We start from the raw sequence: 25,860 nt of genomic DNA, 5'->3' as shown, positions 1-25,860 counted from the left end.
AACTCTGGTCTGAATAATAATACATAAAATGTCTCAAATCATGTCTTGAAAGAAAAGTAAGACATAAACAATAGAAGAGTCTTCGAGGTCAATTGCCGCCATGCTCACCCTGGAAAACTCAAGTAGAAGCTGAGGAGTCGATCAGCCACGAGTCAGAGAAATAGATCCGGCCTGATACTCTGCATTCATAAAAGAATGCAGCAAGTGCAGGTCAGTACAAACCACAGTACTGGTAGGCATCATAGGCCGACTAGGAATAGTTAACACAATTCAGAAAATAACGCAGATAAACAAATAGAATAATCACGCATGAAACAATATAATCGTAACCGAGTATCCATCAACACCTATGTAAGTATCTAACCCCAACATACACTACAAGAAATTAGACATTTAGCGGCGACATATAGTGGCGACCTTAGTGATTGCAACAAATGATATACATTTAGCGGCGACTATACAGGTCCCTACAGAAAGTAATTTATTAGCAGCGACTTTTATTTGGTCGCCGCTGATTCGTGCAGCTAAAAGGTGAAAAATTCATTCCCGCTAAGATAAATTTTTGGCTCCATAGATTCCGTGGCGACTTTTAAATAGTCGCCACTAAAGGCATATTGCAGCGACTTGGGTCGCTGCTAACCCTTATTATTTTATTTAAAAGAAAAAAACATGCCTTTGAATTAAAACATCAGCAGCCATAAAACATATGGGTTTTCTTCTCCACAGAAAATTTCCTCTTCGATCTGCATTGTCATTTTTCATCCTTATACAAGCTACCCATATTGGTGAAAAAGATTCAAAAGGTCCTGAAAGTCCCAAATCTAAGAATCAAAACTCTATCTCTCTATTTATGTTGCTCCCTTTCTCAGCTAGATCTAATTTTTCTCAAAATCCCCCAAATCACAAGATTTTAATCTTAGTTTCTCGATTCTTAATTGAAGGAACAACTTTGCTGCTCCGTTTCTTTGCTTCCAGTTAGTGACCCAAAATCTCAAATCAGGTATATCTTCAAATCCCCAATCCTTTCCTTTTTCTCATGGGTTATATGAAAGAAAGTTTGGGATTTCTTGTGATCTTCCAAGCACATCAAGTATTATGGTAAAAAAATTAATTTGGGTATTGTTTGTAATGATTCATAAAGAATTTTTTTCAACATGCAATGAGCCATAATTAATTTTCAGAGATTTTTCACAGTTGTATTCTGATATATTCTGATATTTCATCTCCAATTTCCCTCACCCATTTGAAAATCTACAGGACTATAAAGAATTTCGCATAAAAGAGTCATCCAGAGCGTATTTGGTATTGTTATTGTGGATTCGATCTTGACAGAACTCTCAGCTATTTCTTTTTTTGGGTAAGTTAAAGTTTCTTCTTGAAGACCTTTCTGGTGTTATTGTGATTGCATGTCGATATTCCATTATTTTTATTTTTTGTTCTTATGTGGTTATGGTGTATTAAAGTATAGACATTTATTTGGGTTGCCAATAGGAACAAGCCTGTCCATCATAAAAAAGTACATTTTTCATTGACAAAATTGGGAATTTAGTAGTTAAAAATGTACATGGATATTTACTCTGGTCATCTAATGTTTCCGTCGAAACCAGAAAATCTACAACTTGTATCCTTGACGATGGCAATCTTGTCATCCGTAACAATGATAGGAATGCTGTGAGGTTAAATTCTGCCTTGTGTGAGAGCTTCTTGCATCCAACATATACCTTTTTGCCTAGAATGAGAGTTTTCATGGAAAGACAAGTCAAAGAGCGTAAAGTTTTCTGGTGTTGGAAATATGAGAGTGACCCTTCACCTCTAAAGTTATAGAATTTAAAAAGATAGTGATTTTTAATTACAACAACTTAGTGTATTCAACTTTGTGGCATCAGTTTGGCTTATTGGTAGAGACCAGAGAGTTGGCCTATGGATAGGTAAAGTATGTAGACAAATTCAACTAAAAAGATCCTCCAAAATCCTTAATCTTGTTCAGTAGCTTTCTTTAGGATGATATGCTTGAGAAGTGTTTTAATTGTTAGTTACTACTATTTTATTTTTAACAAGGTCCGTACAACCTTCAAGCACAAAGTGAAATTTTAATCCAAGGCAATGAGATGCATATTCTTTCTCTCAGTCTCAACTATTTCATTTTGTTGAGATGGGAAAAGACATGACATCTCATTAGTGATCTTATGAGAATTTATAAATTGTTGTGTGAAGAGTATAATATTCTGGTGCATTTTTAGTTTATCACTATAGAATGTGCAAAGACTTCACTATTCTGGTGCATATTCACTATTCTTGTGCATATTCTGGTGTATTTTTAGTTCATCTCCATATGTTTCTTCCTTTGATTGATAATTCTAAAAAAAAAAAAAGAATGTCTAGCTGGTTTCCATCCTTTAATCACTTCTCTTATTCGTGTTACGGATCTTCTTAAGTTTAATATCACTTCACCTATAAGATTCCACATATGTATTTTGATATTTAAATTGAATCAACCAACTGTAATATTTAATTGAATCAACCAACTGTAACTATAAGCTATAGACCTTGAATGCATATAAAGATTTTTCCTCTAATGCCTCTTAGTAGGGATCTAGCCCTGTTTAAGGGAAAATGAAGAGATGTTTTCTTTTGAAATAAAATCTTGGCATGATCATATCTTTTCCAAGTCTCCAGACTGTATAAGCTATGTTTTGTTGGTCCTTCATTAACTTGAACTAAGTGGAAAGTATTTTTTTGTTTGTTTCCTTTTTCTCTGATCAGTTGTCTATGTCTAAAGGAACTTAACATTCTTCATGATAATTGAGGTTTAAAGTCAATTACTATTTTATAAGTTTGAATGACATGTATGTGCTTCTATTCCTTTCCTCCACCTTCTGTCTTCTTTTCCTATTTGGGATTTTCATAATAAACATGAGGGAGGTCTTATAATTTCCTGATGTTGTTTGCAGTACTGTCTGTTAGGATTCTCTAAGATTGTTGAAGTCCAGAATTCTCATACAAGTGTGAAATCTGTTTGGATTAATGAGCATTAGGTTTCTCTGATCTGCTATGTCTGTCCATTGGTATGTGCCTGTTGTTGTTTTCTGCCTGCATAAGTTTAAGAGTCTTGTTTCAGCTATTATTTTTCCTAAGATTTCACTTACTTCCTTTCTAAAAGCTATATTATGGTAAGAACTAAACCTCCTTGAGTTGCTACTTTGGCTGTTACTTGATGGGTTGCTGCATTTGAGACCTGCTGCCGTGTTCTTGAGCTGAAACGACTGCATTTTGGGTCTTCTGTTTCTGCTTGTGTTCTACAAAAAATGAACCGATACTACATTGATGCCGCCTTGAATGAGACTAGTTGTTGGCTGCTTGTTTGGCACACCCATCGCTCATAAGTTCTTGTTGTGTAGGCTGGCTGATACCTTTTACAACTGTCTCTTGAGTTGCATTTTTAGGGTAAGGAAAACACTGCATTCTGGGCCAAAGTGTTGTTGCACTTTCAGGCAAACAGATGCAACACTTGGAGGAAGTCAACTACTGTATTTAAGGGCCGATAAATTTTTCGTTTATGAACAACATTTTCACTGCCTTTTGAGGGAAAACTACTGCTATACCTTGGTGTTTACTCTTGAACGTGTTGCGGCTGGAGGCAAGCAACCACTATTTGGGGCTAAATGGTTGTTGTATTTTCAGGCATAAGGATACTGCAATAGAGAACTCTCTTTGTTGTTGGCTCATCGTGTTACTTTGGCTGCAAATCCAAGGGAAACAAATGGTGGCTATCCTTGTTATTTAAGCCTCTGTGATCAACATATTGTCCATCTTGTGAGGAGTTGTGTTGTTACATTCTTTTTTTTAAAAAAAAAAAACTTGTTGCCCTGAAAAGAGCAGCTGCACTTGAGGCCTGAATCTGCTAAAGATGATTGCAATCTTCAGCTACTATTACGACTGGTTACTGTAGAAAACTGCTGCTATGTCCTCTCCAAAGCAGAAGTTGCACTACACTTGAGCTGTTGTGTTAAATTTTGCCTTGAGTTTCTATTGTCTGCTGAAATATTCCACTTTCATGGGAATGAACATGCTTTGGAAACGAACAGATTCTTCATCAAACGAAAACAACTGCTGTTGCTTTTCTTTTAAAGAACAGAATGCTACGCTTGATGAAATTTTACTGATTTGAACTTTATACTACATTTGGGCCAATGAAAAAAATTACTTTTTGAGGCCATGCCTAGTCCGGAAAGGTTATCCCTCGGTTTAGACAATGATGATCTCACAGTGATATCACGTGGTAGGAACCGACATGCGCTTGGCAAGGCAACTAGAATGTCCCCTAGTTTGCAGCCGCGACATGATTTTGGTTCTTTTGCCATATTCGGAATCGTGAGTCTGAGCCTATGTGATCAAAGATCTCAAAGTTTGACACGAGTTCGAGGGATATTATTATTTACATTCATAAATGTCACCCTATCATTTGACTAACTATTTTCATTTCATTCCTGAGAGGTACATCTAATTAATATGGGTCTGCGAGATGAGATTCTACCAAAAACAAAGTGAAGTAAAGTGGTCCAGGTTTGTTCTTTATTGTAATTTAATTATGATTTCAATTAGCAGTTCTTGAAACAATATGAAATTATTAAGATTATTCATCTAAGAGTTGTTACTTATAAAGGAAAATTATAATTTTGAACTCTCTCTCAAACCCTGTTGGATCACTATGTTATTGGTTGATTTGTTGTAATTTTCCAGTACTCTTAATGCTAATTTAGGTCCATTCTCATAGTGCAGAATAATGAATCACTATGTTATTGGGTGAGAATTTTCCAGTACTCTTAATGCTAATTTAGGTCCATTATATTCTCATAGTTCAGAATAATGATGACTGCATTATGTTCAATAGTTTTTGAAACATGATAGATTTGCTTGTCCCGCGATGAAATATGTATATTTGTGAGTGGGACATATTTATGCTAACTTCTTTCTTTAATAAGATTATTATCCATGTAAAGCTCATGGAATATAATCGTATGTTATAACAGTTTTACAATGTTAAGAGTGTGATATATGAAAGTAGAACTTTATTTAATGTGTCAAGACATGGTTCGAGTGGACTGAACTTTCAGTTATATGCTTCTTAAACTTTCCTTTTTACATATAAAAAATATGCTTATTAAACTACTAGTTATAACTGTGTTATATTAGTTGAATATAAAATCTAATTAACTTGTGTTATATATATTGTGGTTATTCCAATTTCAATTCTTGAACAACATAACTTCTCTTTATCTAGAATTTCATTTCTTGAATAGGCTACTTTTTCTTTCACAAGTCAGTATGGTTCTTACCAATCAAGATGACTATATTGTGATCTTTTGTTTTCTTATTTCTCTTAATAGCAGGGACAAGGTTCTTAAACTATCACAAATAGAGACGATCAAGGAGGAGTTTGAAGACACCTTGTGTTTTATTTTTGTCAAAGGCATCGAAGAAGGAGGCGTTTGTAGACATCTAATATTTTCTTGTTTTTTGTCAAAGGTGTCGAAACAAGGAGGAGTATGAAGACTGGATACACTTCATGTTTTATTCCTTTTGTTAATATGTAAATGCATACAATGGCACTATGATAAAGTATTGGGTTGTGTATGGTTAATTGACTATTTAGTAGGTATTTATTTATAATATTCGGCTTGAGAATGCTTTTGTTGTTTGTTATTTGTTATTGAATACTTTTAGTAGCAGTATATTAATTTTAGACAATTCAATTGTCTATAGTAAATCTTCATGATTTAATTGTTTTTGTAGCTATTTTTATTGTTGCTAAAAGTTGTTTTTCAGCAGCAAGATAAATGTTGCCACAAATGTTAGTAGTTTTTGTGGCGATTGTCCTCGCTCCTAAAAGTAACTTTTTAGTAGCAAGATTAAATTGCCACTGATAGTACATTGAGTTTGTGACGACAAGAGTTGCTACTAGTAGTAATATTTAGTAGCGAGGACAAACTTGCCATTGATAGTCTATTGAGTTTTGTGGCGACCAAAGTCGCTACAAAATATCACTTTTTAGTAGCGAGATAAAAGTTGCTGCCGATAGTTCATTTGTTATTGTGGCGACAGAGTCACCACTAAAGCTTTTATTTAGTGGCGACCAAGCCAATATCTGTGTTGTAGAATATTTTTTGTGACATGCTTGCTTACCCTTTGTGGCAATATATGTCGCTACAAATATCTGCTTATTGTGGCGACTACCTATTGTCGTCACAAAAAACCTTTAGTTATGGAACTACTACCAACGGAGGAAAGTCGCTGCTATAGGTTTTTCGTGGCGACTTCTGGGGCTTTTGTGGCGACTTTCGTCGCCACAATAAGGCAGATTTCTTGTAGTGATAATAAGTCTGAGTATATCAAACCGTGGAACCATCACACAATAGAATCAACCACACAATCCACCACAATACAATCATCAAGACATCTCACTCAAGTCATAATGCAATGCAATGCAATAATGGTGTGAATGTGATGCCATGCCATGCTATGCAAATGAGATGTACGCATGTACTCCGGATGGAAATATCGACGTCTCGGCAGCACAACCCAGTGTGACTTGCAAAGTCTGAGTGCCACTCATCTTGGATCTTTGACAAATAGACAGACGGGACCCTAGCTAATTGCTCACATGGGGAGTCTCGCCAGCACCACTCTGGGGGACCTGCGGATCCCGTGCACTACAATCGAATTCGGGATAACATCGAAAACGGCTATGCACAACGATGCCCGAATATAGCCATCGGACATCAGCCTCCTCACAATCACTCAAAAGAGTTGTCAAATATCAGTTTCATAAATCAACGATTCCGGAATTGAACCTCAGACATCGGCCTCCTCACAATCACTCAAGTAATAGAGTTTAGCAAGTATCCGTTTCATATAAATAACGATTTCGGAATGGATCTTCGGACATCGGCCTTTTTCACAATCACTTAAGTAAAAGAGTTTATCAAATATCAGTTTCGCTCAATCAACGATACCGGATCATTACCGGATATTGGCCATGCATGATAATGTGAGAGAATGCGTGCAATGCATATGTCAATCACCAACAAGTAAGCTCAATATCACAAGTACCGCAACGGGGTAAGCCAACAATGTATCATAGTACAAATACCAACAACGGGTATGCCAATCCTATCCTAATCAAGACAATAAGCGACATTCTCTATCTACCAACTACACATGGCATCAAACCAACACAATTAAGTAATCAACACATATAACGGGGTGGCTAGTCCCAACACACATTAGGGCCCAACCTAAGGCGATATCCATCCTAACTTCACACTCGAAGGTTCATATGCTATCTCCGACATCATAAGCTAAATATGTGATTCACTATACTAAGTCTCACTGAAGGTAAACCATAACCTACCTGGACTACCGAACTGCAACACCAACAAGTCACTCTATCGCCGTGCCCTTCCTCTGAAGCTCAGAACCAAAGTGGTCTAAGCATAATCGAATTTTAAATTAGAAATCATGAATAATGATACTAATATTGCTATGATATCAATTAGGTCCAATTTGACCCTAGAAATTGGGAAAACGGGCCCACAAGGGCGAAACGGAAAATTCACGGGTAAAATACCAAATTGAATCCTAGGTAATCATAACCCAATTATTAATTGTTGATTTAGCTCGAGAACTATCCCCAAATCTAATTTCTAGTAAAACCCCAAATTGGGTATGAACCCTAATTCCCCAAATCTGAAATTCAACGTTAAAAGTAGAAGATATGGGGTTACTAAGCTTAGATTCATCACATTTTAGTATTAACATCATCAATTTTATCAATTATAACCCTACGGAGAAGTCTCCCAAAACCCTTCAAATTCTACTTCTAAGGGATTGAAAAGGGAAGGGATGATTCTAAGATGATAATGATTAATGAGAAGTAAGTGATTAGACAAAGCTTTACCTCCAAGAAATTCCTCAATTTATCCCCAAGAACAGCCTTCCCAAGCTTCAATATCGAGTTATGACATAATGAGGGTTTAGGTCTTATTTTAAGACACATTTAATGAAATTCCCCTGCCTGTGACCATCACGGCAAAGGGAGTGCCACTGCGGCGTCGGGGACACTGCTGCAGCGGTGCATCCCAGTTTACTTGTGACAGCCCCAACGGTCACTACACCACCACGGCGGTACCGCCGGGGGGCTCTGGTGCCGCCGTTGCGGGCACCAGACACCAGAAATCCCCATATTCTCTAAGTTTTCCATTGAATTTCCGGGTTATTCCCGAGGCCATATGCTCCTATTCCGACCACCTAAACCTATACAAAATTACACTACGAATGCACTCGTCGTCTCAAAATTTCCAACGGAGGTCTTGTTGACCGAGTCAACCACCGGGGCCTACTTCCCATTTCCCATCCAAAGTCCCGAAATGCACCAAAATGCATTGGGAACTTAACCAATCATACATACAAGTTCTAAACAATCATCCGGACCTCTCGGAGTTGATGAAACTCCGAAAAAGGTCTGTTTGCCCAAAAGTCAACCTCGGGTCAAAATGAGTCAATAAACGCTCGGAAGTGGCAAAAGTTCCAAAAGGACTATAATGACCAAACGGGTTGTTACAGTACCCAGCATAGCCTTCCTGAACTTTCTTACTTGACTAGTCCCTTCATGAGCATTCTTCAGGGCATCCAAGATTTGTTTGGCAGTAATACGTCCTGAGATTCTGTTGTACTCATTAGGTGCAAGTCCATAAATCAAGAAATTCTTGGCCGTTGCATTCTTTTCAAGTATCTTGTAGTAATTTTCAACGTACTCGCTCTTCTTCTTTTTCACATTAGTTCCATCATCAGCCTTTTTCATGGGGTATTTTGGTCCTCCGATGACCCTATCCCACAAGTTCATAATCTTCAGCTTCCAAGTGATCCTCCATGTGATCTTTCCACCATCCATAGTACTGTCCATTAAATATTGGTGGCCTTCTAGGTGAGTATCCTTTACTGTGTCCAAGTGGTAGTGCAACATTCATCATGATCTTTTCTTAAGGTGTAAAACTTTTTAAAGAAAACCCGCTTTAATACCAATTGTTAGTTTGCACGACCTAATATATATCCTATAGCATACCCGATTTTCGCTTATAGGATAGTACATATTACCCTACCAGTTTCAAGCTAGAGTTTGCAGACTAGTAAAGAATAGAAAAGTAAGGACACAGTAATTTTATGTGAAAACCACCCAGCTCACAAAGGGTGAAAAAACCACGACCTACACCTCTGTAGGATTTTTCCCAAACTTCACTACAACGTTGAGCCTTTGCAAATTCAAATTATAAACTCTGTAACCTAAGAACTAAATTCTAGTTCCTATCTCACTAATCTCTATAGACTAATGAGCCCTCTTCAAGTTATTCCAACTTGAAGTAGAATTTGATTTACATTTTATACCTATGAGTATTATAAAGGTACAACTCGAAAAACAATCCTAATACACTATTCTAGACTCTAGAACTGTAAAACATAAACTCTATTAAACAGGTTCTTCAATCTTCTTCTTTGTATCAGGTCGCACTTCAGTAATCAGAACTCTCAATTTATTTGCATTGAAAGTGTTCGCTCAATCCCTGATTTCTCTCTATATGAGTGCATAAGCTTCTTCATGGAAGGACTTAGATATTTATAGCACTAGGTTTTCATCAAGTCGGTAGAACTCAATCCCTACATAATAAGGCATATTATGAGATTTAGGGTTAGAGTTGACCTAGGATTCTTGCATTCACGCTGCTTTAGTCTCCTTGTAGGAGTCTGAAGTATCTTGACAATTATGAAAAGAAATTATGCAGCTTGTCAGCCAAGTCTTTACCGTAAATCAAAAATGCTACTCGCAGTAGGACTCTGAGCTGAAACATGTTCTTGGATTGGGTTCATTCAACTCTGAATTGCCCTAGTGTTTGAGATGGAACATGTCCATAGACCTGTTTTGATCATCCCGATCTTGCATCTCCTGGTTCATTCACTTCACCTTGCACCTGTCTATGTTTCATTCACATCTGTGTTTTGGATAGAACATGTCTACAGACCTGGTTCACCCACTTTATCCATCATCTCTATGTGTTTAATTCATTGTTTTTGTCTTCAAACATATGTCTCCAAATCTGGTGCACTTGCCTTGTTCGTTTACTTTGTCAATCATCAAAACACACGCTCTTATGCCAACACATACCAAATGTGTATGTTGTGCGCTGTTATATTTACCATGTATTACCTTTATGGAAATATCTTTAGCTTTGTCCTAACTTCTCCAAATGTAAGAGTCAATATTGTAAGAAGTTATACCAAAGTGGTTTCTGTTCTTTTTATACTTACTATAAAAAATGTTAGCCCAGATTGTATTTCGGTGTGTATGTGCTCTCCAACTAAACTTGTAAGGAGAGAAAAGTTCTTCCCAGATGCCTTGTGAAGACCTAGACCATCTTCTTTTTTGCTCTTAGTTATTGTATCCCGGTTAATGAGATTGCATTTTTTTAAGGTGGATCCTCGGAGGAAATCTCTATTAATTTTATCAATGTGTTTTCTATTTGTAGCAGGAAAGAGGTTCATTTGCATGAAATGCACTGGTATAGCATTAATGACAGATTGAGCTAAGGTGCATTTTCCAGCAATCGTGAGGAGTTTTGCTTTCCAGCCTGTCATTCTATTGTTCATTTTGTCAAGATGAATTGGTAGGCCTTGGATTTAGGGGTCATTTTTGTAATAGGAAAGACCAGATATGTACCCACATTTATAGCTTTTTAATGTTAAGTAAGTTGATAATAGTACTAATATCAGCATGCTTAACATTATTTGAGAAAATTACTTTGGATTTACCAAAATTTACTTTTTTCCAGAATGGACGATAAAAGAATAAAAGGTATTGATTATTGATGTGGTGCTTGATCTATTAGCTTCAGGAAATAAGATAATATCGTCTGCGAACAACAGATGTGAAATAGGGGGGCCAAATTGGGGTAGTTTAATAGGTTGTCAATTTTTATGACAGTTTCATGATCAATTCATCTAATTATAGCTTGCATATAGATGATTAATAGGTATGATGATAATGGGTCTTCTTGGGTATTCCTCTTGATGGTTCAAAGAACCCAATTGGTTTTCCATTTATCATGATAGAAGTGGTAGCTAGTGGTGGAAATACAATTCATGATAAGATTGATGAGTGATTGAGGAAAGTTCTGTACTTGGTGGCAGTTTCTTACAAAGGACCATTCGAGCCTGTCGAAGGGTTTTTCTAGGTAAAATTTTATCATCATTTTCCCTTTAGAATTTTGCAAGGTCTTTTAAAGGAGGGAATTGCGCCTTGGACATAACAGCATTGCCAACTACACTTCTGCTAGGGATGAAATTACATTGGTTAGGGCTGATAATTTTCACCTGAAGAGGGCGAATCTTGTTGAAAATAGTCTCGGTTATAGAATAAAAATAGTGTTACACAGCCTCATAGGCCTGTAATGGGTGAGTTGAGTATGAGTGTTATGTAGGTTTTGTTGATTTTTGATGGGATGGTGAGGCTTTGGAATGCCTTGAAGCATGGGGAAGATATTGCTAGCACGGTCTCAGACCAAAATTTTAGGAAGAAGATTGGATATAGCCTAACAGTTCCCGGGAACTTTAAAGGTTTGAATAAGAAAATAACTTTCTAAATTTCAGTTTGAGTTAGGAACCTAAACAGTGTTTCCTCGTCCTGGCGTGGTAGGGTATTTGTGGTTGTATGGAGAATGTAGTTGTTTTTAGGTTAGCTGACTAGATCAGTAGCGCAAGTGTTCACAAAGTATTAGAAGTTGATTAGATTGTTATCCTTAATGTTGTAGGTCCAATTATCCTCCGAATCCATTAATTCTAAGATCATGTTTTTCCTGTTTCTTTGGATTGTTGAAAGGTGAAGAAAATGTGTATTAGCGTCACCATCATTTATCCAATCAAGACGGTGATTTAGTTTTCAAAAATCTTGCTCACTACAGAGAATATCATTATATTGAGCAATTAGATTCTCTTCAAGATTTGTGTGAAAGCTAGTTCGGAGGGAGAGGTCCATTTTCTATAGCCCCCAATTCTTGCAAGAAGAGTTTTTTTGGTTTGAAAATATTTCCAAAGCAATTTTTATTTTAGTCTTTGACATGTTTTGTAAAGTTATAAAGGGCCAAATTATAGTTCTAATTATTTTTCCAAAGGTGATTAACTAATCCATGGAATTCGTCTAAGCTACATTGTCCCAAATCTAAGATATGTGTTGGCTTCCGAATCCGCGACTTTTGTAAGACAAAAAAAAAAGTTGAACCAAACTAACAGAAAAAAAAAAAAAAACATAACTAGGTTTCACGCACTAATTTAGTGCGTGAAAGGATCAAACTGTAAAAATGAGAGTTTGGCCTTTCACGCACGAAATTTGTGCGTGAATGAGCCCACCAAAATTTTCAGTTCAACAAACTCTGAGCAGACAAGAAATAGGGAATACGGACAAATAAACTTTACTTAAACACATAAGAGAGAGAATTTACATAAGGACAAGCTAAGTTATAGAGTATGACACTTTGAAGTACAGTTAAGGGGGTCTATAAATCATAGGTGTTGTTTTATGTGGACCACTAGCACACTAGGGGGAATTAAGGGAGTTCGGAATCAAAATGCCCCTAAAAAAATCACTTTGAACTAAAATATTCTAATAAAAAACAAGTTACCAAAGTATCTTTAGTGCAGTAAAAGACTACGATATAGCACTTCACGGAGATGGAGCCGTAAAGTGTTATAGCACAGTATTTTACTGCGTTATAGAAGCAGTTTTCTACAACGTAGTAAAATACTGCGTTATAGAAACAGTACCAAAAAAAAAAAAAATCGGCCAACTTTATTTTTTGCAACACTTAGTGTTTTGTTTCATACTTTGACCAACAATTAGTCGTGTGTCAAGACTCCGAAACGTCAATATTTTATATAGAACCTGATATTTTTTTCTGCGTACAATAATGTAGGTCCAATACATCAAGGATACGTAGACGTTCAGATAGTCATTTTAGGGGTTGAAAAGGTGCCCGAAGTAAGTTTTGTTTGAAAAACACTTAGTGTTTTTTCCATACTTTGACTAACGATTAGTCGTGTGTCAAGACTCCGAAACATCAATATTTTATATAGAACCTGATATTTTTTTTTGCGTACTATAATGTAGGCTCAATACATCAAGGATACGTAAACGTTCGGATCGTCATTTTAGGCGTTGAAAAGGTACCCGAAGTAAGTTTTCTCGACATATAAAGCTGACTAATTTTCTCGACATATAAAGTTGGTACTCTTTCTATAACGCAGTATTTTACTGCGTTATAGAAAAAAAAAAATTTGTACTGTTTCTATAACGCAGTATTTTACTGCGTTGTAAAAAACTGCTTCTATAAGGCAGTAAAATACTGTGCTATAGCACTTAACGGCTCCGTCTCCGTGAAGTGCTATAGCGCAGTCTTTTACTACACTAAAGGTACTTTGATAACTTTTTTTTTTTGAAAATATTTTGATTCAAAGTGATTTTTTTGGGGCATTTTGGTTCCGGACTCCCTTAATTCCCCCTAGTGTGCTAGTGGTCCACATAAAACAACACCTATGATTTATAGACCCCTTAACTGTACTTCAAAGTGTTATACTCTATAACTTAGCTTGTCCATATATAAATTCTCTCACTTATGTGTTTAAGTAAAGTTTATTTGTCGGTATTCCCTATTTCTTGTCTGCTCAGTGCTTGTTGAACTGAAAATTTTGGTGGGCTCATTCACGAACAGATTTCGTACATGAAAGACCAAACTCTTATTTTTGTAGTTCGATCCTTTCACGCACTAATTTAGTGCGTGAAACCTAGTTATATATATATATTTTTTTGTGTTAGTTTAGTTTAGCTTTTTTTTTACTACAAAAGTCACAAATTCGTTGGCTTCCCCATATGTTGGTCGGTGTAAAGGATGATAAGACAGTGGTCAGAGTGAGTAAGTGGAAGGACAGTGATAGTACTGTGGGGGTATATTTTTTCAACCATCCAGAATTGGCTAAAAATCTATCTAGTCGTTCTAGACTAAGGTGAGCCCTATTTTTTCGCTTTTTGGTCCAAGTGAATTTATTGCCAGCAAAGCCTAGATCTATCATATCTATATTTTCCAGATAGTTCATAAAAACAGTAGTTCTTCTATTATTTATATGCTTGCCTCCAAACTTTTTAGAGGCTTAGGTGACTTCGTTAAAGTCTCCACTAAGCTAAGGCTCATTCCTATTATGTTGAGAGACCAATCCTAAGTTCTCCCAAAGTATTTCTCTATTATTAAATATAGTACTGGCATAAACTAGAGATAGCCTCCAATATTGTTTCGAGGAATTTACCAGAACATTAACATGTATCTCTTGGTCTGTAATGGAATTGGGATCCACTATCAGTTCCTCACCTTTCCACATTAGAGCTATGCCTCCAAAGTGTCCCTTACCACTAATCTCAAACATATCTGTAAATTTGATAAAATCTTGAAGTGTAGAGTGGTATGTCATCCTTGTCTCAGTGAGACAGATAATTGTGGGATTATTCCACTCAACCAGAGCTTTGAAGTTCCTCCTGAGGTCTGGTTTGTTACCGCCTCTACAATTCCATGGCAAAATCTTCATTTGGGGTTTGTCATCAGTTAGTGTACTTCCTCATGCTTCAATGACATCTCGGGATGTGAAAGTAGTGGATGTGATGGTCCATTCTTCATGGAGATGTTCCGAGATGTCTGGATGACTGTTTGTGACTTTGTGGGATGTTTAGTTCGGTTTCCAATGCACTTGGGAGCATTTTGGGATTTGGATTGGAAACTTGACTTTAGGCCATTGGGGGTTTACTTGGTAAAATAGACCTCCGTTTAAAATTTTGAGGCCGCGGATAATGAATTCGTAGCACGTTTTTATGGGTGTATGCATTTTTGTTTTGTATCTATGGGGCCTCGGGTGATAGTTGGGTTTCGGGTTGAGAATTGTGAAAATCCAAAAAAATCTGGTGTCTGGTGTTTGGTGTCCGCTGCAGCTGCACCAGACTCGTCGCAGCAGTCTCGCTGTACCGGGGGAGAGACTGTTGTAGCGGGCAAGGAGATTTCGTGGTGAGAAGCCCCAGCGGACTGGTATCTGCTGAGGCGGACTGACTGTAGCGAGAATGTTACCGCTATAGCGGCAAGGTTAGATTGGCATGAGGCACCACCATGAGCCCCTGGCCGCCGTGGCGAGGTCGCTGCAGCGGGTAACCTTACCGCTGTAGGGAGTAACAGGCAGTTTTTCTATTTTTTCTTAAGTTAAAACCCTTGAACCCTATCATTTCCCTTTATCACTTTCTAAGCACATTTTGGGAGAATTGAATAGCTTTTGGACTGAATCTTCTTGGAGGTAAGATCTTTGACCCTAGACTTCATCATTTATCTTCCTAAATCCTTAATACATGCTTGGAATCACTATAATCAAAGTGGAGAAGATGAGTCTTATGATAAAATTCTTGAAATGGGTTTATACTTTCTAAATGGAAATTGATGGTGAAATTGGCTAGTATAATCGTAGAATTTGATGAATTTGTTGTTGTTAAGCTCAATTCTTCCATTATTAGTGATTAATTTGAGGATTAAAGAATTAGGGTTTATATCCAAATTTGGGATTTTGCTTTAAATATGAATTAGGCTTAATCTTGTGTTGTTTTAGCAATTGAATAGTGGGTTTGATCATCTAGAGCATGAATTGCATATTTTGCCTTCTAATTTCCCATATTACCCTTGTGGGTCCGTTTCCCCAATTTCATGAGTTAGAATTTGACCTAACTAGAAATATAGCAATATGGGTATCGTTCTTCTTGATTTTTAATGTAGAACTCAAATATGTTTAGATTTTGAGTATTTGGAGGCCCAAAGAAAGTGCAAGGCTAAGGTTTGATGGTTCGTGGCTCCTGAAGGTTTACATGCTTTCTCTAATGATCATTAATTCTACATATGATTCTCTAATTGAAGTCTAACCAAAAAGGTAAACTGTAACCTACCTGGAATAGATGAATCAATGGTGCCACACATGGACAGGTTGTGGCTCTTGGACTATTCAGACAAGATTTTCGGATTTGATGTATCTTCCGCACTTATTATATTTATTTATGTTAGACTTATTGTGTAATTCTAGGTGATTGGATTTATATTATTTATTGTTTGGTTGTGAATAAAGGACGAGTTTGCCTACCGAGGTGGGAAATGGTAGGTGCCCGTACGTTTCCCTTAGTTGGGGCGTGACAATTAAGTATTATAATGGAGTGATAAGTATTCCTTTTATTGTTAACCAGAGATCTCGGGTTCGAGCCCTTCTATACAGAGTCGCCTTTGTTAGGATGCGCTTTACGCCTTCACCCTCAATGTAAAACTCCCTAACACAAATTCAAATTCATTTGACCCCAAAATGGGATTTATAAGACACAATTCGGCTCTGGCCAAAATCAATACTCCATTACATAAGGAACTATATTTGTAAAGGTTAGTACCCATATTACAACTAAAGAAACCCAAAGATAATAAGGCGTTAGAAATACATCCATTGAAGGAGCTAGAATGACATATATATTGATGTGTGTTCTTGTAAAACAACATTATTTATTTCACATCCTGGCTTGAATTAGCCTACGTTGCCAATATTAATCACGAAAAGACACAAGCACACACAAAAACACATTATATATATATATATATATATATATATATATATATATATATATATATATAGCAATTAAATAACACATACATTTTCTATTTCTTGAGAAGGTGACTCTCTATATCTTTGATAAATTCCAGGGCGAACCCCAAGTAAACGAGAGGGTCTGGAGTGTCTGCAGTTTTCTTCTCGTATGCTATTGCCCATGTAGCCCACTGGTGTTCACAGGATGTGATGACACTGAAGGAATTGTAAAACTCCAACACATCTCCTTCAATCACTTTCCAAGTGATTGATTTCTTTTGATGATCGATGGCTTCAATCACCTCCGTAACAATCTTCTCTTTTCCGTCTATAATTAAAATCGGAGAATAAAAGAGATGTTACTCCTAGTTCACATGTCCAATTCCTCATAAAAAGGTTAAACATTCACAAAATAATACCTTCATCTTATTTATTTTATTTTTCCTCATTTTCTCAAAAAATTATCTGATGCTCATGAATTTTAGACTGTCTACTTCTCTCTTGAATGGAATTGTCTTGACGAATCTAAAAGAACGTTTGACGTTGCAAAAAGTATGGAAATTAGAAGGGAAACTTATAAAATGATTCTGATGTGTTTGGTATCACTAAAGTAATTTCCCATGAAAAAGTTTTTCAGAAAATATTTCTTGGTATTTGGTTTGTTAGTGAAAGATCGAGCATACAATAAAGGCCAATAAGAATATTATCGAATTAGAGTGCTTTGCTTAAATTTTTGCGTACCACATGAATAATAGTGTCTAAATGTTAGTTGGACAAGTAATATATAGTTAGAAGTTAAAGTTGTTATGACGAAATATCTCCGCCCCCAAGGAGTTATTTTTCCTAAGCAAAATATTTTACTTAGAATACATTCTATGAAAAACATTTTACAAAATATTTTTTATGTATGCAAACACCATCAAACAACTTTTTCATAAAAAGCATTTTTATTTTAAGAAACGACCAAACACCTACAAAAGTAAAAAACACAAGTAACTCATATAAAGAGAGAGGAATGTATATGTTACCTTCGTTATATTTTCAACTAACTATCGAACCAACCTTCATGATTCCACCTTGATGGATATCAAGACGGTTGATTCTAGAGGTAATATTGGATAAATGATTAGTATTGGAATGAAGAAGATCATGAATCAAATGTCCTCCACACATCACCTCTATGGAAGCAATCAACTTGCCTTTCACACCCATATTTTCTTCTTCGGTATAGCAAAATGTTATGAAAATAAAAAAGTGGTGACGAAATGTATAGAGGTTGGCCTTATATAGATTTTAATGTTCTGTGAAAAGTTAGAATAAAATATTATCCAACACACACCCCATTACTATTATAAATATGAAGGGTTCGAACACATGCTGTGACTGGTTGTACAAGAGGCAACAGAATTTGTACTTCTTGAAATTGTAAATTCTTTTTGTTCCAAATTGATATGCAGTTTCCAATCAATAAGTGTAGTCTGTGGTGATATGTGTTTAACACTTTCTTTTTTTGTGGGTAGTTTGTTTTCACTTCTATTTCCCATGGACCACTGATTCTTTGTTCTTTTATTTAGGAATTTGTTCTTCTCCGGAGCTTTCTTATCAGAAGGCATATTTTTAAAGATGATGAATATGAATGGTCGAAAATTTTGACAAACTGTTAGTCTTAAACTCATATTTTTAAAGATGAAGCATATTTGTTCAAAGTTACTAAGCTATTTTTTGAAACAAAAAAGTCACTCAATTACATAAATATCATATCTAAAAGTCAAAATTTTAAATGACTTTTCACACTAGATCTAGAGTCTTGCTAGGGAAGTAAAATATGTTCATCCATATTTTAATTTCCTACGAACTATATATCAAATTTTCTATCCTAATTAAATCTTGTTTTCTCATTGGCAATTTTGTGTTTACTGTTCATTTGGTTTTATTTCCTTGTTGTTACTTCTATTTCAATTTACGAAAAAAGAGTCTCTAATTAGATATATACCTTCAATTATGTCTAAGTATCATAAAATGTCACTAAATCATTTGAATTTTTATTACCAAGTATAGACGTTATGGTCTATGATCTAGTTAATAGTTAGGTAAATTGAGCGACTTTTTATTACAAAATATATTTTAGTAACTTTTCGTAATGCTTAAATGAAGTTGAATGATTCTTTTGTTATTATGAAAATAATTTAGTAATTTCAGTGCATATAATAAAAGTTGAATGAATATTCGTGAATTATATGGTCATCTTATGATGTTACATATATCGAATACCATTCTGAGGTCCCAAAATGGAATTCTAAGTATTCTTAGCCAGAACCGTGAGGTTCCCTATTGAAAGCTCTTCCTGAGGGCAAATATAATTCTCCCTTTCCTTCAATTTTTTTTTTTCCTTTCCCTGTTGAAAATACCAATTTAAATATTCTACGTGAAAGGTAATATAAATGAAAGGCAATATAAATGCGGTTAATTATCTGTTTGGCCAGCTTCTAAAATTAATTTAATTTGAAAAGTATTTTTTGTAAAAATGCTTTTCAAAAAAGTATTTTTGGTGAAAAACAATATTTGGCTAATCAATTTGTTGAACAATAATTAGTGTTTGATCAAACTCTTAAAAAATACTTTTAAAGCTTCTGATCATACTCACAAACCTCATAGATAGACTTACCCAAAACTAGTGCGAAAGTGGATTTCACAACAAAACCATTTAAATTTATATACACTTTGATAGTGTAAGTTTTTTTGGGCCATGATCGAAATAAGGTACGTGAACTAAGATCTGATTCATTTAACAAAGTTGGATTCCTACTGTTCTTCATTCTTCACACCTCTTTCATTTACAAATTATAATTTCTCTAATTCGAGTATTCTTAGCCAGAACCGTGAGGTTCCCTATTGAAAGCTCTTCCTGAGGGCAAATATAATTCTCCCTTTCCTTCAATTTTTTTTTTCCTTTCCCTGTTGAAAATACCAATTTAAATATTCTACGTGAAAGGTAATATAAATGAAAGGCAATATAAATGCGGTTAATTATCTGTTTGGCCAGCTTCTAAAATTAATTTAATTTGAAAAGTATTTTTTGTAAAAATGCTTTTCAAAAAAGTATTTTTGGTGAAAAACAATATTTGGCTAATCAATTTGTTGAACAATAATTAGTGTTTGATCAAACTCTTAAAAAATACTTTTAAAGCTTCTGATCATACTCACAAACCTCATAGATAGACTTACCCAAAACTAGTGCGAAAGTGGATTTCACAACAAAACCATTTAAATTTATATACACTTTGATAGTGTAAGTTTTTTTGGGCCATGATCGAAATAAGGTACGTGAACTAAGATCTGATTCATTTAACAAAGTTGGATTCCTACTGTTCTTCATTCTTCACACCTCTTTCATTTACAAATTATAATTTCTCTAATTCGCCCCCCCCCCCCCCCCCCCTCTCAGGCTAATTAACTATCACATTTTTATTTGTATAATAGATAATCCTTAATCCTTCTCCTCCTCCTCGAAATCGATCAAAAAACAAATTCGGTGGGGTTCTATTTTGAGCGAATAACTGATAAAAATGTTTGGTGTGTAAGAGCTTGTGATTTAACATTTACACATGACAAAAGATTGGGTCGGGGTCAATTGCATAGGTACTTAAAGCATAAGTACCGTAATAAAGATTGAATTAGATCGAAATGAAGAAACAAGGAAGAGCAGAAGATTGTCTTTAGAATTTGAACTTTGCGAAGTTTTTTCTTTTTAAATTTATGAAATTAGAAAAATCATGTTTGTATGTTTTTAATTAGTAGTATTATCAATTCAAGCTTAAACTTTGAAGTTTTTTTCTTAAAATTTGTGTCAATTTACAATAATTAAAGAAGATCGTTTTCCTATTCACTTCACAATGGTTTTAAATTTTAAATCTTTCGATTTATAAATTTTATGCAAGAAATATAGTTCAACATTAAAATACCTCCTATAGTTTATGTTAAAGTCAATTTTTTTTTAGTAATTAACAAAAAAAGGCCCATGAACCGGCCCGGCCCAGCTAAGCCCACCTAACACCCAATCAGGTAAGGAGGCTAGGGCGGACACTCCTTAATTTCCGGGAAATTGACATATACATACAACTCTTAGATAGAATTGGCATGTTTTTAACCAAATATTTATTTAGCAAGATAAAGCCTAAGGGCCTGTTTGGAAAGCCACCCAGGTAATTGGAATTGGATGTAATTGGGTGTAATTACACAGTTTGGCCTGTTTGTTTGACTAGGTAATTACACAGTTAGGTGGGAATTGAGTGTAATTGACAGGGTGTAATTACACTCTCCAATTCTCAAGGGGGGTCTGAGAATTGGGTGTAATTACACTCTGTAATTTCAGAGTTACTTTTTAGTTTTTTTTTTCTTTTCTTTTCTTTTTTATTTTAATTTATTTGCTTTTCTAATTTATTTTTTTATTTCTATTAATTAATTTATTTTTTATTTTTACTTTTTAATTATTTTTATTTTTTAAAATATATTTTTATTTTTATATTATTTATATTTCATTCCCTTTCTTCTCATTTCCAACCTTTACTTCTTGTGGTTCCATGTAATTGCTCGTATTTTTTATTTTTTTTATTTTATTCATTTAGCATAACAATATTATTATTCTAATTTTTGAAACTACATCTCTTAATATTAGAATGAATGAGTTATTAACAAACTTGGCATATAATGAGTGACGTTATTAAAATATAATTTCGTTGTGAACGTGGTTATAGACTTATATTTTCCCTTTCTTTTGAATTATAGGAGTATTTATGTTACGTTGGAACTTACTTATGTAATGTTGGAATTTGACATAAGAGTATTATGTTAAAAAAAATTCTTTTGGATTTTGAATTTAGGTTATATTTTTTACTTTAATTTATTTGTTTTAATACTATTGACTTGTTATTTCACATTGCTTGTTGTTTATTTTTCACTTATAATTGATAGAATTTTTGTTAAACATTTGAATGATATTGTGGCATTATATTTATAAATATTCTTTTTTTTTCTCAAACATCATGATGTTCTCACAAAAAAAGTATTTATAATCAATTAAAATAAAAATATTATTAATTTGAAATTATATATCAACTATTTTTTACAATATTAGTTACAAATATATGATTATTAATTAACATATTTTCAAGAAATAATGTGTTATTAAATAGTTAATTTAATATCATGTATAAAGGCACATATTTTTTAAATATTAATTTTAAATTTTTTATAGTGAAGTTTTATTTTAAAATTAAACTAACTGTGTAATTACACTTGTGCAACCAAACAGCACGCTTGTAATTACACTGTAATTACATTATGACAAACAAACAGGTCATTGTAATTACAATACTGTGTAATTACTAGGCTGTGTAATTACTATGGCAGTAATTACACCAATTCCAATTACCAGGTGGCTTTCCAAACAGACCCTAAAAGAATTGGCATATGATAGCCATATATGTATTCAGTGCGCACAAAAATAGGGAAGTGAATATATTTTTCCCTAATATCACGCTATCACACCCAAAAATAGTGGAAGGAACATTAATCAAGATTCTATATTTACCCAAATTCATTGAAAGCAATATTCACTGAGAAGGGGTTCGTAGCAACGAGAAACAAGAAGAGAAAGTGAGGAGAGAGACCCACTACCCACCCCCATAACGAGTACTTTGATAACCCACCTCATTTATCCCTGTTGGCCTCTAAATACTCTACCTTTGCACCCTTCGATTTCTATTCTAGTGAATTCATGTTGAAATTTTAATTCCGGGAGAGCTCCAACAACATCTACTCCACCAGCAAGTTAGAAATTTTCTGTTCGTTTTGGTCGACGGCTTGAGATTTTGGTTTGGGGCACCGTTTAGTCATTGAGTTCAATGGAATCGTTGTAAAATTCCAGTGAATCCGGCAGTGAACAAAGTGGATCTCGTGTTTCAATTTCTCGTTTTCATAATTTTTTTCCTTCTGATTTCAAGTTCTTTTTTATTGTTCACAACTTGACGTGCTCTTGATATGCATCCTTCCCAGAATGAATGTTGAAATTGAATTTAGTTGTATTCCAATTTCTAATGTTCACGATATACATAAATATTGATATAATTCCATTGATTGAATATGAGTTGTATTTCCAATTTTTTATGTTCATGGTAAACATAAATAATAGACAGAAATTTCGGCCCAAACGAATGTATGCAAATTTGTTAGGTGAATACGGACCAATGTAAAATTACAAAGATACTAATGCAATAAATGCATACCAATTTATTAGATGAATACAAACCAATGTATACCATTAGATGAATACGGACCAATGGATACCAATTTCGGCTCAAATGAATGTATACAAATTTGTTAGATGAATACATACCAATTTAAAATTAAAAAAAAAAAATACCATTTCAAACAAATGTATACTAATACGAAATGTATACAGACTAATGTATAATAATACAAAATGTATATAGACTAATGTATATGTAATACATTGTTTATTTTTCATGAATTCACAAAATACAAATCAGAATGATACACTTATCTATATATAGTGGAATGTATACATGGTACTTTAAAATATATATCAGATTATATACATGGTACTTTAAAAATTATATCAAAATGTATATATAGTACTTTATTTTAAAATATATTACATCTGTACATGATACTTCACAATATATATCTAAATGTATACATAGTACTTCACAATATATATCAGAATGTATACATTTTACTTTAAAATATATACATATCAGAATGTATACATGGTACTTCACAATATATATCTAAATGTACACATAGATTTCACAATATATATCTAAATGTATATATGGTACTTCACAATATGACAAATTAAAATACTCTAACTCTGTAAGATGTTCAAAAGCTATATCAAAATTTTTCGGTAATTTTGGAGAATGTAGGTACTAAGGGGGAAAAATACATATCTATATAGATTTTCTGATATACTAATCAAAATAGATGGAGAGATTATCGTGTAATGTGGCTTATTTAAGGATAAAAGCATTAAAGGATGAGAGAGAAAATCAGTTATACATCCTATTTTTTTGGTGAACGAATTGGCTGGATAATGCCAAACATTTTAAGGGAAATGCATATTTGATTATGAGATGCCAATTTAAAAAAATGGAGGCTTTTTTATGTCAATTAGTGGCCCACGTTGTCATGCCATGCCAAATCCCCTTAATTTCCTCCCCAAAACCAGCCCCCAGCAGCCAGCCCGATCTACTAAAGTTGGCATGATCCCAATATGGGCCACACTTTAGGGGGCCGAATCGGCCCAACTCGGCCCGGTTGTCACCCTTAGCTTTAGAGAAATTTACGTTCAGAGTAAGTATTTTATAAATATTTTTAAAAATCACATTACTCTTTTTTTTCTTTAAAAAATAGCAGCTTAATATATATTGCTAACCATACGTATTGTGATAGAATTTCCATAAATCAAGGGATTTGTTTCAATCCTTATAAATCTGTTCGTAATCTCTCATCATCTTAGTAACTAAGGAATTTACATCCTAATTAATACATATCATTCCTCTTTCATCATCATTTTTCTCACTAACTAAGAAATTAGTTTACATTCTAATTAATATGTACATATTCATTATTGTATTATTACTAAATAAATACCCACTAAGTCTTCTTAATGGTTGAATTTTTTAAAAAAAATGTACATATTCCTTTCCAGTAATGAAGAAATTTGTTTACCACTAGTTATCCATGTTTTCAGTTTGGTTATATATATTATACCATGTATGTCTTTTATTAGACCATGTATATCTTTATTATAATGTAATTATAATTAGACATACACGCATAAAATGTTGGACAATTTTTTTTTAAATATACCTTTAATATATTTCAAATATATTATATTATCATACGATGTATATATTTATTATATTCTCTGTGTATATATATATATGTGTGTGTGTGTGAGACATATATTTATATCTTTATTATACTGAAAATATCATGCATATTTATGAGATTAATATGTTACATGAAAAAATATTTTTCAGTTGAAAAAATACCATGTATATTTATGGTATAAATCTATTTCTTGTGAAGATACCATATATATTTATGGTATAAGTATATATTTACAAAAATACCAAGTATATTTTGTATGTATGTATGTATGTATGTATATGTATGTATGTATGTATATGTATAATTAGATATATACACAAATGTTGGGCAGTTTTATTTTATTAGATATATACACAAAGGTTGGGCAGTTTTATTTTATATGCACAATACATCTTAGGAAAGGAAAGAACGGAAAAAAAAAATTGAGTGATTGTTTTAGTTACGAAAGATCAATAATTTGTTCAAAAAAATAGGAACAGTTTCTTTTGGGACTAATCCTCAGGCTTAATTCTAGGGATTCTTTTTGAGAAGTTAATATTTACTTGCTATGAAATGAAAACTAACTAATGCTGCTATCATCATGAAATTATTTTTTAACTGTTGCCTAGTTATGTTTTTTTCCCTTAGCTTTAGCCCAACGTATCCCTTATTTCGTTTTTTTAATGCTCAATGACAAAGATATCCCTGCTTTCTTGGGTTATTACATCAGGTTCATCAACCGTATTTTGCATGTGTTTGGTGTAGTTTAGTAACTTTTGTTGAATGACTTTAATTGGGAAAATCCTTTATAATCATTTTTATTTATTATGGCACATCTTTATTACTATAAAGAATATTTATCAAAGTTACTTGTTATAACGAATTAAATTAAATCTCCTGTGTAAAATATTTTACATTGTTTTTGTATACTAGTATAAGTTAATTCAATAGCATATACAGGTATACAACTTAACATTCTAGAAAAAGACCAATAAAAATCAGATGGAAGCGGTAATTAATACATCAACTAACAATATATTACTGCATTTAGGATTTCTTCAAAGGACAACTAGAAGTTCATTGGAGAACACATAAAATATTGCTAGAAAAGATAAGGATGCATAACATGGCCCCAGCTAAGAATTAATATTACAAACATTAACAACAATTACGTCTCAGTTCTTACCAATTGGGATCAACAGTCCACTAAATAAATTTTCCTGC

The 25,860-nt window shown here is 33.9% G+C and overlaps 2 long non-coding RNA genes and 1 pseudogene across 4 annotated transcripts; 2 read left to right on the top strand and 1 right to left on the bottom strand.

The window, feature by feature from the left end:
• Nucleotides 1-672: 672 nt before the first annotated feature.
• LOC132603273 (uncharacterized) lies at nucleotides 673-5,698 on the top strand. Of its 3 annotated transcripts, XR_009568074.1 has the most exons (5): nucleotides 673-803; nucleotides 942-1,000; nucleotides 1,258-1,357; nucleotides 2,952-4,563; nucleotides 5,388-5,698. It is a non-coding gene; the product is annotated as an uncharacterized LOC132603273 (long non-coding RNA). The 3 variants fall into 3 exon arrangements; XR_009568075.1 differs by having other exon boundaries at nucleotides 675-1,000; nucleotides 3,682-4,563; XR_009568073.1 differs by having other exon boundaries at nucleotides 675-1,000.
• An 8,536-nt stretch (nucleotides 5,699-14,234) lies between these two features.
• Nucleotides 14,235-17,551, top strand: LOC132602197 (uncharacterized). The gene is made up of 2 exons (XR_009567651.1): nucleotides 14,235-15,426; nucleotides 16,857-17,551. It is a non-coding gene; the product is annotated as an uncharacterized LOC132602197 (long non-coding RNA).
• LOC132602196 (kirola-like) lies at nucleotides 15,433-18,173 on the bottom strand (annotated as a pseudogene).
• Nucleotides 18,174-25,860: the final 7,687 nt, after the last annotated feature.

The sequence above is a fragment of the Lycium barbarum genome, chromosome 7, assembly GCF_019175385.1.
Source record: "Lycium barbarum isolate Lr01 chromosome 7, ASM1917538v2, whole genome shotgun sequence".
Lineage (NCBI taxonomy): Eukaryota > Viridiplantae > Streptophyta > Magnoliopsida > Solanales > Solanaceae > Lycium > Lycium barbarum.
The sequence above is the reverse complement of the archived record's forward strand: the minus strand, read 5'-3'. Positions and strand labels throughout refer to the sequence as shown.